Source organism: Indicator indicator, chromosome 5 (assembly GCF_027791375.1).
Source record: "Indicator indicator isolate 239-I01 chromosome 5, UM_Iind_1.1, whole genome shotgun sequence".
NCBI lineage: Eukaryota > Metazoa > Chordata > Aves > Piciformes > Indicatoridae > Indicator > Indicator indicator.
In genome coordinates, this window is record NC_072014.1 from 23,148,420 (window position 1) to 23,166,192 (window position 17,773).

Sequence of the window (17,773 nt, forward strand, 5' to 3'; positions counted from 1 at the left end):
TTCTGGGTAACAAAAGGTACCAGAACTTACTGTATATTATACTAAAAAACTATTCTGAGTAAATTCAACTTCATCCCTGTCGCTGCTCCAAAGGATGGTTTTTTAGTTAAAACACATATGCAGAAGTCAAAATGACTATATTTTGTTACCAGCTCCTCTGTAGAACTTAAGACCTCTGGCCAAGATTGTTACTTTTGGGTTTTATTCATACTTCATTCTACATTAAGAATCCAAATATCACCACTTACACAGATGCACTTAAAGATCTGCATAAACAAACGTTTAGACTTTTTCTATGAAACTACTTTATGTGAGGCACACAGACTATTTTGAGGACACCCTACAGATACAAGCACACAATACTATGACTGCTTAAGACTTCAACTTCCTTACACTATGGCATTTATAAAATAACTGATAAATTAAAGATGGGGGATGGAAAATAGCAAAGTCACAGGAAATTAAATCTCTAAAATTAAATACATATTGTCATTTTTGGTGAGTTTACATTTAAAAGCTCAAAGATAATTCAATATACAAATTATCTCCATACAGAAATATCTGATCTCAGGTGCATTAAAACAACATAGAAGAATAGAAGCCAAGGTTGCCATTAGTGCAGAAATAACAATATTAGTATTTCCTCACTGTATATTTATGTACTTTCTGATCCTTATATTTCTCTTAACTCTTAGAATTGTCTTGATTTCTTTACTTTTAATTACAACCTTCCTTGATTTTTTTCTCTTATTAAGTATTTTCAAAGGATGAAAGTGAGCATCCATATAAATATGCACTGGTTACTCTGACAGTGATCCTGGGTAAAATCATAGAACGGAAGGTAAGGACTGTAGTCATTTTGGTATTAGAGATGCTACAGTGACTGATCAAGAATCAAGAATCAAGAATCAAGAATCAAGAATCAAGAAGGTTGGAAGAGACCTCAAGGATCATCGAGTCCAACCTGTCACCCTACACCTCATGCCTATCTAAACCATGGCACCAAGTGCCACGTCCAATCCCCTCTTGAACACCTCCAGGGATGGTGACTCCACCACCTCCCTGGGCAGCACATTCCAATGGCCAACCACTCTCTCTGTGAAGAACTTTCTCCTCACCTCCAGCCTAAACCTGCCCTGGCGCAGCTTGAGACTGTGTCCTCTTGTTCTGCTGCTGGTTGCCTGGGAGAAGAGACCAAACCCCTCCTGGCTACAACCTCCCTTCAGGTAGTTGTAGACAGCAATGAGGTCTCCCCTGAGCCTTCTCTTCTCCAGGCTAAACAGTCCCAGCTCCCTCAGCCTCTCCTCATAGGGCTTGTGCTCAAGGCCTCTCACCAGCCTCGTTGCCCTTCTCTGGACATGCTCCAGCAATTCAACATCTTTCCTAAACTGAGGGGCCCAGAACTGGACACAGTACTCAAGGTGTGGCCTAACCAGTGCTGTGTACAGGGGTACAATGACCTCCCTGCTCCTGCTGGCCACACTATGCCTGATGCAGGCCAGGATGCCATTGGCTCTCTTAGACACCTGGGCACACTGCTGGCTCATGTTCAGGCAGCTGTCAACCAGTACCCCCAGGCCCTTTCCACCTGGCTGCTCTCCAGCCACTCTGACCCCAGCATGTAGCTCTGCATGGGGTTGTTGTGGCCCAAGTGCAGCACCCGGCACTTGGACTTGTTGAATGCCATCCTGTTGGACTCTGCCCATCTGTCCAGCCTGTCAAGGTCCCTCTGCAGAGCCCTTCTACCTTCTAACAGATCAACACCTGCTCCCAGCTTGGTGTCATCTGCAAATTTACTGATGATGGACTCAATCCCCTCATCCAGATCATCAATAAAGATACTGAACAGGATGGGGCCCAGCACTGATCCCTGGGGGACACCACTAGTGACAGGCTGCCAGCTGGATGTGGCACCATTCACCACCACTCTCTGGGCTCTGCTCTCCAGCCAGTTCCTAACCCAGCGCAGAGTGCTGCTGTCCAAGCCACAGGCTGACAGCTTGGCCAGGAGTTTGCTGTGGGGGACAGTGTCAAAGGCCTTGCTGAAGTCCAGGTAGACTACATCCACAGCCTTTCCTATGTCCACCAGGCGGGTCACCTGATCATAGAAGGAGATCAGGTTGGTGAGGCAGGACCTGCCCTTCCTAAATCCATGTTGGCTGGGCCTGATTCCTTGGCTATCCTGATGTGCATGAGAACAGCTTTAGGAGAAGTAAATCTTGTCAGACACCACATTTTTCTGAATATAGGCTTATTGATCAAAGTAGCCTTGCAGAAGCCTTATATGACAATGTGAGATAAAAAAAGGTACTATAAAAAAACCTCCATATAGGGTCTGAAATTAATTATATTTATGTAAACTGCAGGTATCCAAAGCTAAATGTAAAGGTGGTGCTACTAATACAAGGGAGTACTCCCATTCAGATCCAGTGTGGCTGGTTTGGGCCCAGGCATCTTTATCATAGACTGAAACATATCTTGTATCACATTTTGGTATACTCATTTGAGAGGAAGAAGGAAAAAAAAAGGAGGGAAATTGAAAGTTATCAGAAAAAAAGAAATAAGAGTCAAGGAACAATTTTTGATCTTAAACAATGAGGGGTGAAAAATGGACTTCACATACTAATCTCAAAAGTGAAGCAACGTGATTATTTACACATTCACAATCCAGGAATAGATGCAAAGCCTAATAAAGAATCTCAGAACTCTTGTAGAATACTTGCATACACAAAGTTTGCCCTACAGCTCTGTAAAATCACCACTTAAGTATGACTTATATAGCTTATTTTCATCTCATGAGGAGTTATTAGAATGATTACTAGAATACTACATAATCAACCCTAATCATAAACCCTTCAAGAAATAGGAAATAACAAGAATTAGATGTTTAAAACAAAATAATCATACAAACTCCCCCCAGCTTCACTGTGCTATCACTCAGAATTACATACATTGGAATCTAAACTGCCTGACTCCAGTATCCATTTCACTTCTTAAAAGATATTTTTTAAAATCACATATTACTTGTTATTGAAGAATTCTGCCTTAGTGGGACTTATGTTTGGATTTCTTCTCTCTGCCACTCCCTTATTTTCTTATGTAATTCATTTGCTTATGGTGCCATCTGAGAAAAGACTACAGGTTAGCATCCTAGAATCTATTAGCCAAGCAGACTTGTTTTGCTCCTAGGACAGCACCTCTGGGCAGGTGGTCTGACAAGCCAGTTCACTCCATCCTGATTCTCCCCAGACAGGGAAACAAGTGATTCATGCCTCCTGACAGATAAGCTGCTGACATTTCCATCTCTGTTTACTGGGTTAGGTGGCAGATTGTTGACATGATCCTTTTATTTTCCCCTTATTCTCTTTACATTACAACTGGGAACTTCAGCAGGTGAACACTCACTTTCTGCTACAGCCTGGAGACATCACATAAAATCAACTGTAGTAGTAGTTTCATTTTCAGAGTACAAAACTTAAACATGTATATGAAAAACCTACATTGCGAAATTCATTTTGGCAAAAAATGAGAAGTTCCTGAGAAATAAAAGGCACCGCAAGTCATATTATACATCTTAACTTCACATATGGATGACATCTATCAAGGAAAGCAAAATATTTTGCAAAGATTTCTTAAGATACTGAAAAAACATTTAGGTGGAAGTAAACAGATCTCACTCCATAAAAAAATTAAATCAGACCTCTTTTTTAACTTAAGTGACAAGCACCTAAATTCTGTAACTTAAGGAATTTTAAGCCCAGAATTTCCAAAAAGAAAGGCACATTTTTAAAGCAAGTAACTGACTAAAGTAACTTCAGGAGTCTAAGAGCCAAATCGAAAAATCCATCTAGCTATAAAAAAATTATGTTATAAATTTTAATGATGCTTGGCAGTTCCATAAATTTTAAGCAAGTTAATCTCAAGGTTGCTCAACTGTACAACACAGAAACCCCCTTACTTTTATATAGCATTACATAAATAGATTTTCCTAGGACTGGAACATTACAAGCCCTACAGAATATGGAGAGAGGATGCACAGGCTTCGATACAGGGTTAGCAGAATAAAAACAGAACACTAGTGCTTTAAAAAGGGGAAAAGCAATCACTTAACCACTCTTAATACATAGACCACAGACTTCTTCTGATGGTACTAGACTTCATTATGTGGCACAGAAAAGCATGTAAATCCATTTGTTTAGTTTCTGTTTACTGAAAAGTCACTAAACTGTGATTGAGTTTTAATATTCAAGAAAAAACCCACGTTATTTCTAAATTATTAGGACACATTATAAAGGTAAAAGCTGACCTTCTTTGCCATCACCAGCTATACTTTGAGCTCTGCCCACTGCTTTTTTGCTGTAGACTCTCTCAGAAACAGCTCACACTTTTTCTTTAATGTTGATGTTGAATGCTTCTTTCAAAATGCTGAGCTGGAAAATTTACGTGTAGACATAAACACTAAGTACCTCTAAGGCTGAATAACTATTTGGTCACATTCCATAGCCTCCAGGGTGCTTACTACTATAACATTTTTGCAGAATAATTTCAAAGTGCATAGGAACTAATTGGAATTACTATATTTTAGATTTGACTGGTATCTGTAATCAACATGATAAAGAACAAAAATATCCTAAGATGCAGAAATGAAATAATCTTTCACTGCAGTCCAAATCTCCAAGTGTTTTATTTTTAGCATATAAATAAGAAATTAGACTATACAAATAATTCTTTATTCTGTTAACATTGAACAAACATTTTGTGTGCCTTTAAATGACATTTTAAACAGACTAACTCAAGAATCTGAAGTTGCAACAGAAACAACTCAAATGACCCATTTCAATTACCTTTCTGCTACACACTATTAGTATTGAAATCACCTACTAGGTTCTGAAATTTCTAACAGGCAAGAAACATTTTTTCAGATACTCACAACAGCAAAGAGAAATCATTCTTATCAGCATGTTCATAGACAGTAAGAGTGATGCTGAAAATGTGCCTCTTTTTCATCCACTTTCCTAGACAATAATGTGAAAATCACTATACAGATAGAGAACATTCAAAAGGGAAAGAAATTAAGTTGGTTTTTTTTTTAAGTCTGTAGGACTGGAATTATTCAAAATAGACTCATAAATACAAAAACTAGTGTTAGCCAAATCACACTGGAAAAGGGATTGAAAAATAACAGTAAAACAGAGTGCACAATATAAATAACACCAGCATCAGAGTTATAAAATATTGGGTATATATTTATTTTTAATGTTTTATAGAACGTTTCTGAAAAGGTATCAACTAAACAAGCAGATGGAGAATATAGCTAAAAATAACCTCTACAGCTCTCAAAAGAGAGAAGACTCATTTATCAATCCAGGGCTTTTGGTCCTACCATTCATTGATTGTGACTCAGCAGAAAAGAGTACTTTTTATCAGTTTCCCTTGAAAATCACTTTAGATGCCATATTTAGCAAGGTATGTCCTTGAATCACACTGATATATCTGAACCTGAGTTGAGTTAGATGCAGACTGCATCTAACAAGCTTTATATTATTTGGCCACTGTTTAAGATGCACTTTCAGAACTTTGTATGAATGAGTTTTAGTACCTTTAAAATGTACATTCATAATTTTGCAAATCAAAATAAAGCTACTCTACCCTTTTGGGAGTGTCAGCAAATTTAGTAATTTAGAGCAAGAAAATATTTAAATTACTGAATTAAACAATGTTCTCATATTATATCATCTACAAAATAATTGAACTAAGAAAGAAAGGAATGAAAAAGTCCTTACAATTTGTATTGTCCTGTTATGGCTAACTTTCTAGGTAGTTATTCTTGTGCAGCAAATAGAAAAAAGCTACTCTGACACCAGTTTAATTTCTCTTATATCTAAATCCTCTTTCTTTAAAGAAGGATGCTTACCCACTGTAAAAAGGTTCATAAGATCTATCCACTCAATATATTCAAATGAACTCAACAGTAAACAGGGGAACAGTTTCTTCATGAAACTTTCTGATGGCTTACATATTTGACCTCCTCCAGGGTAAGTGTCTTTTCCCTCCATTTTATTTACATGAATATACAGCAATCGTTTAACGATTTTTTTCATACATATCAGTACCCCAGGAAGTGTTCTTTGTTGACTTATGAAAGGGCAGGTAGGCCTCTTTTCAGTGAAAATAAAAATAAATCAAAGCTCAAGACAATAAATTGCTTTGCTTTCAAGACAATTAAAACCCCAAAATTTTCTGCAGTATCCTAATAGACAACAAAAATCGCTGCCTAATTTTTAATACATTCCAGGAATTCACAGTATTCCAATGTGCCAAATTGCATCTCTCCTGGCTAATATTCCATTTTTTCTGTTTCTTAGACTTGAACCTTTAACACAGTAAAAAAAGCCTCTGTAACAGCAACAACAAAAACCCCCAAACAGACACAAACCAAACAAAAACAAAGACAAAACTAAGCCAAAACAAAACAAAGGCAAAACTAAACCAAACCAAACAAACAAACAAAAAAACCCCAAAAAACCCCAAGCAAAAGCTATTAGTGATAGCCTCTGAAAACAAACAAAATTAACTAACTCAACTGAAGCACATCACAAGCTGTAACACTTCTACATATCCTTAAACTCCTTGTCAGTTTTAATAGGAGAATGTGAATGGCACTCAGCACTGGAGCCCCCAGGGCTTCACTATTTGTAATGTAGCACCTAATGGGACAGTAGAAAAAAGTTGGTTTGAATAATTTAATTTAATAAAAAGAGATGAGGGGGAAGGAGACACAATTATCTTGCAAAACAAAAGCAGTATTTGATTCCCAACAACTTCTTGGTTTGAATTCTACCTATTTGTGAACATAGACTATTTCTGGTGTGAGATTCATTCACTACACATTTTGGAATTAACTGTACTGAAATGGGACACAACTATTGAAGGCTAAATTAGATGAGTGCATTTGCATCTAGTTAAAGTCCGTATTGATCAAAATTATGATTGTGAATTTGTTGCTCAGAAGTCCTCTATGTTTCTAGTTTCTGAAAGTCTTGTGAATCACTGCTGGCAAATTTAGAAACTAGAATCAACAAAAATATTGATCCCAGTAGACTGAAAACACAACTACACGAAAATATGCAGTAGGACCTTCTCCAGTCTGGAGAGGTGAGCATTCCACTGCACTATTCATTATTGTTTTCAGATGCATGCATAAACTAACTTAAATTCTTAGTTTTTACAGTACATCATGCTTTTTACCTAAAACCAATTCTCCGACTCCCTTCTTGTTCTCCCTCTTCCCCCAGATATTTATCTCCCATATTTCACCTCATTGTTAGATAGGAAAGCAAGAAGGATATTCCTGAGTCAAAATGCCTTTGTGTTTGTCTTAAGCACAGAGACTTTAAAAAACAAAACTGAATTTGGCAGAAACTGAACATCTTTTTATATTTTATAAAATGGAGACCTGCAAGTAAATTCAATTTGTGGTCAAAAGAGACACAATGCTTCTTTCAGATGCATGGTAGGATAGCTCAAAATGCCTGTAAAATGTGCTCACTGATGCAAATGCTTAAAACATTATCTACTGCCCGTAGCTGCACCACTGGCAGTAGATTATAAGTGCAGAAAATTTCAATCTACTATAGCAGAAAACTGACACTTTATACATGTGTACTGCTAGGCAGAAAAGCCTAGGAAAAAGAATAAAAGTGGTTTTAATAAACATAATGGTAAAAACAAAGTTTTAGATAAAGATTTTCATACATCATAGAATCTTATCTGAGTTGATGCTGATGCATAAAAAGCATTTAACAAAATCATGTTTACTACCGATTTTTACTTATCACTGCAAGAATGGGCCTTTAAAACCTGAAAAGGAGACTGACTGAGAGCTGTATGCTTGAAAGCAAAGGAACCATGTTCCACTGGCCACCTCTTACGACTAGTATAGTTCTCAGTGTTTAATTTCTCAATGCATTAAATATCTCAGACTGTCTATAGATGCTTCCATCACAGCTTCTTGTATGAAGTGAAAATAGTGTTGTGCAAACATTTTTTAAGGCTATTCTTTCTTTTTACTGTCACACTCCAGTGCCAAATGAACATTTCCCATAACTGATGACAGATTGGGCTATGACAGCTGAAACTAGAAAATTTCTTCCATGAATCTGTATGGAGCAAATAGTGGGAAAGGTACTAGAAGCCACTGGTCTAAGCATAGTTCAGTATGTTTATGGGGAAGCATTTGAGCACAGAATGCATTTCTGCTCCAACAAAAGATTCCACCACAGCCTTTTTCTAGATTTCAGTATCATGAAGTACAACTGCCTGAGATTTATGTACATAGCCAGCCATTGTGATGATTTTTTCTCCAATACATTATCTGGATGTATTTGAGAAACTGCACATTATTTCAGTTCAAAGGGACCTCTTGAGATCACCTAGTCCAACTCCCTTAGAGCAAGCAGGGTCACCCAGACCAGGTTGTGCAGGAATTTCAAGTGTTTCAGTTGCTGTCTCTTGCCTCTTGCGTATCAGCAGGCACTACTTCCAAAAGTATAGCTCTCTGTTCTTCTCTCCCAACAGGCTCTTACACACATAACAAGATTTTCACTGATCCTTCTCTTCTCCAGGCTAAAAGTCCCATTTCGCCCATATGATAAATGCTCCGATGCCTTCATGATCTTCGGAGTCCTTCTACAGACTTACTCCAGGAAGTCCACATATTTTGTGTACTGGGGAGCCCAGAAGTAGATGGTACCAGTGCCAATACAGAGGAAAAGTATCACCTGCCTCAACCTGCTGGCAGTGCTCCTCCTAATGCAGCCCAGAATGCTATTGGCTTTATTGAACATGCTGGGTCATGTTCAATACTAGAACCCCAAAATCTGACTCTGCAGAGCTGTTTTTCCAGCCATTTTTCCCCCGTATGTACTCGCAGGATTTGACACTACCCTTTGTAGATCATGAAACTCCTCTTTGCCCAATTCTTCAGCCTGTTCAGGTCTATCTGAATGGGAGCATAAACATTTGGTGTATGATACTGTGTAGTAACTCCTCACCATTTTTATATTGCCTACAAATTTGCTGAAGGTTTACTCTGTCCCATCACCAGGTTATTAATAAAAACTGAACAGCCTTGGGGTAGACATCAATTAGTGACTTTCCTCCAACTGAACTTTGTGCCATAACATTATTCTTCAGCAACTAACGTAATAAACTTTGGTTTGCTTCAAATTCATTATTTGTATTTTTTTTATTGCTACAACAAGTGCCATAAATATTAATACATATGCTATTGATTAAATAGCTTTTCAGTACAGTTATTCTCTTCAAATATCTGCAGCCAAAAGAACATTCTACAGCAAAATGGAAAAAAAATCTGAGTACTACAAAGCCTGAGAGCACGTGGATTTAAAATAGAGACTATCTAAAGACAGGTTTAAGTCCCTGTGTCCTCAGCCTGTGGCACTAATTTCTTAAGACATTTTTATACTGTGTTATCTTTGTGCTATTAACAATACTATGCATATTTTATCACCATTTTTCTTTTGACAGAACTAGGTCTCCATAAACATGTACAGATCTGGAAGTGAAGTAAAAGTGTTTGAAAACAAACATCTCAAACATTGAGCAGTATATAAAAGCTAAAACATTATAGTTGTTTTTATTATTACTGACCTTGTATTATAGAAGGGGATTACACTGGTTTTTGGGGTTTTTTTCATATTAATATCACAACGGGAAGCCAAAATTGTACTAGCCTTTTCTTCTGAAATCAAAGCTGCTGTTCATTTCTCTTTTGAACCACCTTTTCCACTTAAAACTGCTAGGAAAGCATGTTGGGAACATGCTTGAATTCCAACTCTGTGGGCTACAGGACACTTACCATGAGACAAAAGAGTCTTAAAATTAATTTTAGCTTATTTAGTTCATGCACACTCACTGATGCATTTTTTTTTAAGACCATCAAGTGTTTTTTAGAACAAAAGGATCTAAAGGTAAGCTCAGCTACACAAACAAACTACCACCAACACAAGTAATCAACACCATCACTCACTCACTGGACCTTCAGGTTAGGAATGTGAGGGATAAATTATGCAACAAGACAAGAAAAACCTTTGCAAAAATATTATTTTTTTTTTAATCCTCTGTACCTTAAAGTGCTGTCAAGCAGCTCAGGAAGGACCAAATTCAGTAACTGGATTACACTAGGTCAGGTCCTATAATAGTAAGCAGAGTTTTGCTACCAAGGGTGTACTACTCAAACAGTTCTTTGTCTAGCTCAAGGAATGGAGGACCCAGTCTAGTTGAGTCAAATGTATGCAATCAGCAGAGTAAAAGTAGTGTGTGATCTATACTTCTGCACCAAGGTTGCCCAATCAGAAGATTCATCTTGTATAAATTGATTCTTGCTTTTTATAGATGCCAAGTAATGGGATCAATATTGTAGCACGCATTTTGCATTTGTATCTAACTGGGTGTTACTTTTTGTCCACTAAAGGTATTTGTATCTATATATATGTACTATATGTTTTGCAATAATTTACTAATTACTTAACACCTTAAAATACTATACATAAAAAAGCTGCTTTTATGTTAAAGAAAAAATTCTCAGAAGCAGCTAACCAAATAAAGTCCACAGGAAAGGGTTTTTAACACATATTGTTTTAGATATTTGCTTTGTAGATGGTGGTCTTCTTCCATAAAATAAATACATTATTAAACGTCATTTAAAAAATATAATGCAGTGGAATGTATTAAAATACCCAGCCAGATTAAAAAAAAAAAAAAGTATAGGAATTATGACTGAAATATCTCACAATTTGGAAAGAAAAAAAGGAATGATGTAACTCCTTTGTGAAAAAAAAAAATTGTATACAAATGCAAACACAAAATACAAATTAAAGACAAATTTTAAAATAACACTGAAAAAGAAAGTGCTCATTTATAATACCAACTCAGATAGTTTAAGTTTGGTTTACATTATTTGTAAAGAAATTGTTCAGGCTCTTGACCTAAAATTAGACAAAATCTATTAAATAGTTCCAATTCTTGGCTGCGACATCCTTTCAGCCTGCCCCTACACTGCCCTCTTGTGAGCTAGTGTGGTAATGCAATAGCTCAAGATGTTTCAATAGCATGCGGTTTCAATAGAGATGCACAATGGGAGTGACAAAGCAGTTGCACGCATGGGAAAGAACTCCTTAGCCTTAATTTGCAGTAACTCGTTATGCAATTCCATCTTTTGGCTGTAACAGGAATCAAGATATTCGATTCCTCCAAAGCAATGTGTGTTTCTTGGCTTTAAGCCAATCTGTGTGTAGTCTGCCCATGACTGTTGACCATGTTCATGCAATTCTGAACCAAATCTGGCCACCCATACCAATAACCTGAAGCCCATTACCTGGATCATGCAGACATTTCCAATTTTATATTCAATTTATGTTTTTAAGGTAGTACCAGTAATCTTAAAATAATCCTTAAAACCATTTAAATAATATGATAACTCTACTGTTGTGCCAGGGAAAAAAAAAATAAAAAGGGAAAGAAAAATAAAACAAACCACAAAAACATTAGGAAAGCCTTGGCAATGCTCTTTAGCTAGTTTTCAGTCACACAAAGGGCATGCTTATTTGCTTATGCAACATTAGCAAAAACATGTAGCAGGGAAAGGAATTGATGGAGGATCACCTTAAATGATTAGAAGTACAAATGCAGTAATCCATAACTATATATAACAATGGAAACTAACTGCAGTCCTTTCTGCAATGCCACTAATGGTTGCTGTGGAAATAACAATATCATCAATCCAAAACCCAAAGCAGGGAGCATCTGGAAACTCAAAGCCCAGTCTGCAGCATCTCTGGTGTTAAATTTCTAATGTTAAATTTTACAGGATTTTATTTCTCACTCATAAATCATATTCTCTCAAACCTCTTTTCTGACTCCCACTCAGCTGCACCTCCACCCACTCTACTTAAAGGCTGTACTGTTTGTGCAAGGTAATGTTCATCACTGCATATAGTAAAATGACTTTACCTTCTGTTACCCAACAGTGCTTCTTTTTCACTCCATAACATTAATAGTCATAGAGCTATTAATCATACTCTGAACTCCTAAAACGAGATATCACTGATAGATTTATATCCCTAGCAACTGCACATAATATGGAGGACTGTACTTTGCTTAGCTGTATCATCACGTGTTCCTATTTCTGCTTGCAAACAGGCTCTTGTTTTTGAAGAATGTGTGTCAACAACAGGCTTCAACAAGTTATTTCACAGCAGTTAATTTTTAAAACATGTCTTCACCTCCCTAGCAGTGTCACTAGTTTGACTTAACTGCAGTTGTTCAGCCCAAATGTAGATCTATCAGCTAGTATTAAGATGGGTACCTATTACACCTTAGTTCTCTTATAAAAATATACGTATGCATATATGTCTCTGGTTTTGACTTAAATAATACTGCCTCTTTATATGTCGAAGCATGGCAGAAACGTTACATTCCCTGAAGTATTTAATAGAGTGAAATATTTCACATAACAAAAAGTATTTCCATAAATATAAATGTTGCTTTTAATTTTAAAATTTCCCATTATGCTATTTTACTTAAATTATTAATATATTTTGCTCAATTTTACTGCACGTGCACAGCAGGGAGTGCCCCAAATACAAGAAATAAGACTAAAAATCTTTGTTGAAAATGGAATTGTTTCAATAGTCATAATCAAATTTTATATTCACTAGGGAAAACATGGACTTTAAAAAATTATGTATCTAACTTTAGATACATGTTTTCATTAGCATACTTCAATATAATAAAGGAAGGGATGTTGGAAGACTACCTTTGTTATAATAAATGTGAACTGGATTCCAGTGTGGTCAGATAGTCTTACAGCATTGACCCAACTTGAATAGACCTGTCATTTATAATCTATTGCTTTCCTGAGACAGTCACAATGTTCAGAAATTAGGAGTCATATGGAGGCAGGAATACCTAGAAGCTAACAACTCTGTAACTAAATTCATAGAATCATAGAATCAACCAGGTTGGAAGAGACCTCCAAGATCTTCTAGTCCAACCTATCACCCAGCCCTAAGCAATCAACTAGACCATGGCACTAAGTGCCTCATCCAGTCTCCTCTTGAACATCTCCAGTGATGGTGACTCCACCACCTCCCTGGGCAGCTCATTCCAATGAGAAATCACTCTCTCCCTGAAGAACTTCCTCCTAACATCCAGCCTATACCTCCCCTGGCACAACTTGAGACTGTGTCCTCTTGTTCTGCTGCTAGTTGCCTGGGAGAAGAGACCAACCCCCCCCTGGCTACAACCTCCATTCAGGTAGTTGTAGACAGCAATGAGGTCTCCCCTGAGCCTCCTCTTCACCAGGCTAAACAACCCCAGCTCCCTCAGCCTCTCCTCATAGGGTTTGTGTTCCAGACCCCTCACCAGCTTTGTTGCCCTTCTCTGGACATGTTCCAGTACCTCAACATCCCTCTTAAATTGAGGAGCCCAGAACTGGACACAATACTCAAGGTGTGGCCTGACCAAGGCTGAGTACAGGGGAAGAATAACCTCCCTTGTCCTGCTGGCTACACTATTCCTGATACAGGCCAGGATGCCATTGGCCTTGCTGGCCACCTGGGCACACTGCTGGCTCATGTTCAGCCTACTATCGACCAGCACCCCCAGGTCCCTTTCTGTCTGGCTGCTCTCCAGCCACTCTGTCCCCAGCGTGTAGCGCTGCTTGGGGTTGTTGTGGCCAAAGTGCAGAACTCGGCACTTAGCCTTGTTAAATCTCATCCCATTGGCCTCTGCCCACCCATCTAGCCTCTCCAGGTCCCTCTGCAGGGGCCTTCTACCCTCCAACAGATCAACACCTGCTCCTAACTTGGTGTCCTCTGCAAACCTACTGATGATGGACTCAATTCCTTCATCTACATCATCAGTAAAGATATTGAATAGGATAGGGCCCTGGGGGACACCACTAGTGACAGGCCGCCAACTGGATGTGGCACTGTTCACCACCACTCTCTGGGCCCGGCCCTCCTGCCAGTTCTTGACCCATTTCACAGTGAATCTGTCCACACCACAAGCTGCCAGCTTTGCCAGGAGCTTCTTGTGGCAGACAGTGTCAAAGGCTTTGCTGAAGTCCAGGTAGACTACATCCACAGCCTTCCCCGCATTCACCAGACGGGTAACCTGATCAAAAAAGCAGATCAGGTTGGTCAGGCAAGGCCTGATCCCTTGACCATCTTGCAGGTTCTGTGTGATTGTACTCAGGATGACCTGTTCCATAACCTTCCCTGGCACCGAGGTCAGGCTGACAGGTCTGGAATTTCCTGGTTCCTCTTTCAGGCCCTTTTTGTGGATGTGCATCACATTGGCCAGCTTCCAGTCATCAGGGACCTCACCTGTGAGCCAGGACTGCTGATAAATGATGGAGAGTGGCTTGGCCAGATCATCTGCCAGCTATCTCAGCACCCTCTCCACTCAATAAGGAAAACATGTCTACCGCTCAAAGAGCAGTTTCTGAGATTTTTCTGGATAATTCTTTTTCCCCCCAATATTAGCAGCAGACTTAACAATTCTGCACGCCGACACTACAAGGAAGCCAAAATCTCTGAACAATACATCTAATACCTCAGTACACAAGCAGAACTTTTGCTTATACTGTACTATAGCTACATCTGGTTCCGTGCACAGACTGTTGATAGGATATGCTTTCTTTCTCTATACATACAACCATACTGGGGAAAAAAATAAACAACATTTATGTGGCTATTCATTAAATAATTCTATCATTTTGCTCCATTTGGCCCTCTTTTTGTTTTCCTTATGCCAGTGCCTCGCTTTCCTAAACTTTCCAAAAGTTGCTGTATCTTACAGTCACATATATTTTACTTCTAAACCAGACAGATGGAATTATTTAAATCTTGAACAAGGGAGGTGACAATTACAGGGACCACTGTTATTCCTTCAGTCTCCAAAGACAGCCAGAAAAATCCATTACCATTTTTTCTCCAAGGATATCATTAACCCAGACAGCACAAGGAGGTTTTCTATAGGTCTGAAGGAAGGAAGACAGAAACAGAGGAGGAGCCAGCAAAGTAGTGTTTCTTGAGGAGCAGAGAGTAAAGTCAGGCTTCTGAAGGAATAGCAATAATAGCAATGCAGGTCTAAAATGCATAGGGAAGTACTTAACACTTAAACTAGAGTACATCTGCATGTACTTTTTTTTTTTTTTCTTTTCTTTTTTTTTCTTTTTTAAGAGAAAAGATTAATGTCAGAGAGGACAAATTAAATTAATACAATTATCATATCACATGCCACCTTTATGCCTATCAAATAGAAGTTCTCAGGTAAATGATGAACCTTTTATGTCAAGCTCTTAGAAAAGGTTCCTCCTCAGTAACTCACATATCAAAAGTATGGTTTAAGCCTTGAGAGGGAAATCATATTTTGTAATAATAATATTTTTGAAATAACTTCACCTGAATTTGTCCTTTGAAAACAGGTATGTGTATATCTATCATGCATATATTTACATAGTTGCATACACAGCTATCAAGATTTTCTTTTCTTTATCCCCACTGAAAATGCTACTTTGGCTGTTAAGTTTCTCTTGTCAATTAGCTGTACTGAAAATAGTAAAAGACTTTTTATTTTTATTAGCAAATACTTTATTGTTATAATTGTATGCAGTTATCCATTCCTTTAGATGGTTTTTATTGCTAATGGAGCTGATTCTTAGTTTTTCCCCAGTGACGTTTTATTTGTCACTATTCTGGGCATTAATCCAAGTCCAAAGATAGGAATGAAAATTATAGGCTCTTCCTACATAGCTTTCCTTTTTAGCAACTTCATGCAGGCTCCACATTAGCAACTTCTAACTTCTCTCAGATTTCTTCCTACCTAAGTCACTCTCCAAATGGATAAAAAGCAAAATAAATTCAGACCACTGCTATAATGGAATTTATTCTCTAACATCTCAGCAAAAATACACCTTTTTTTTTTTCAAATTCAGATAAAGTTAACAGTTTTCTGTGGTTGTTGCTTTCTTGTAGTATTTTCTACAGTATATATCACACCAATATCCGTGGAAAAATATTAATGGGATTTCCTTCACAATAGTTCTGTAAAATGGAAGATGTCATTATCCTCATTTTAGCAATAGTGAATTCATGCACATAGGGACAGTACTGCATGCTCAGCATCATAAGAGAAGATTGTGCTGAAATCAGAAATATCTTTCTGAAAATACAATCTTTCTCATTCCTAGTTCTTTCAATGTTTTGGAAGATATCGCTATATATTCTTACTGCTGTTTCATGATGCAAATCAAATAGAATGCTGAATGTAGGTCTTTGATTTGATCTTATTACCATACCATAACAGGTTGGAGTCTTGGTCATAGGTTGGGATTCATTCTTCCAAATGTTAACAAACATTGAAAAAGTTGCTAAAAATGCTAAGTATTAACTAACTGGGGGGAAAAAAAAACACTCCTACCCTGAATTTAATTGACAGTGAGTCTATTTTGAAGCAAGAGACAGAACTAAGACGTCATTGATGTCATCTGTCATTTATGCTTTGACACAGAAATGATATTTGTAAGGCACATCCATATCCTAGTGCTAATGAAGAAATCTCTTTACTCAATTAGATGGAGCCTCTATATAGCAGAAAGGCTATATTCAACTAAACATTGCTCTCTACGTGTTAGCCAAATCCCTAAGATCATATAGAGTAGATACTATAAAAAAGACTTTTTCACGTAACATTAAATGGACATATTGACATACTCTTTCCTTTCTGTCCTCTTGAGACTTTTCTTCTTTCTTCACTTCTCTTTATTTATAATAATGAAAAAAATAAGGAAACTGTATCTGCATGTAGCTCTTCAACCTTACTGTAAAATAAAATCAAAAACTCTTGCAAAAAAAGTTCTTCACTGCCTTTCACAATGAAAAGTATTCATTTAGGGTTTAAATGAGCAATCAGATGTGATTACAAATTGAATGGTGATTGGGAAGCACTTAATCACCTAACTAAGATAAAATATTACGAGTGGCAAATCAGAAAATACCTCTGAAAGAAGAATCTGAGAGGCTGCAACCACAATCAAAAGAGAAACTAAATGGAAGGGAAGTCATTAGCAAAACAGCATTTGATAAGCCAAATTGCTTCCTACTTATTTTTGTCTTACCATTTTAAAATCATCACTTCCCACAGTCCATTTCTACTTTTGCCCTCTTTCTTCCTTCCCCTTGCTAGCCCTTTTGTTTATTCCCAAAACACATCAGTCTCTCATTTACTAACTCCCTGCAAACCTGCATTGCTGTAGAACACGCTATAGGACTTCACACACTGAAACAATTCTGTCACATATAAAAGTAACAATAACACACAAGAAACATAACAAAAGAATCTGTTACATCCTAGAGGTGTATGTAATTGGTTATCTGTCATGGTATAGTCATACAATACCATTTAGGAGTTACACCATTTGTTTAACTTTGTCCAAGTTTTCATCATTAATATTCTATCCATAAATCAGATTTTAAAATAACAAGCAAGCAAAAACTTACAGGGAGTTCATGGTTTTCAAAAGCATAGAAAAACTGTTCAGTCACTTGGTACGTCATAAAGAAACTATAATGTGTCCATAGAATCATAGAATGGTCCAGGCCTCCAAAGGTCATCTAGTCCAACCTCCCCACAGTCAGCAGGGACATCCTCAACTAGACCAGTTTGCCCAGGGCATCGTCGAGCC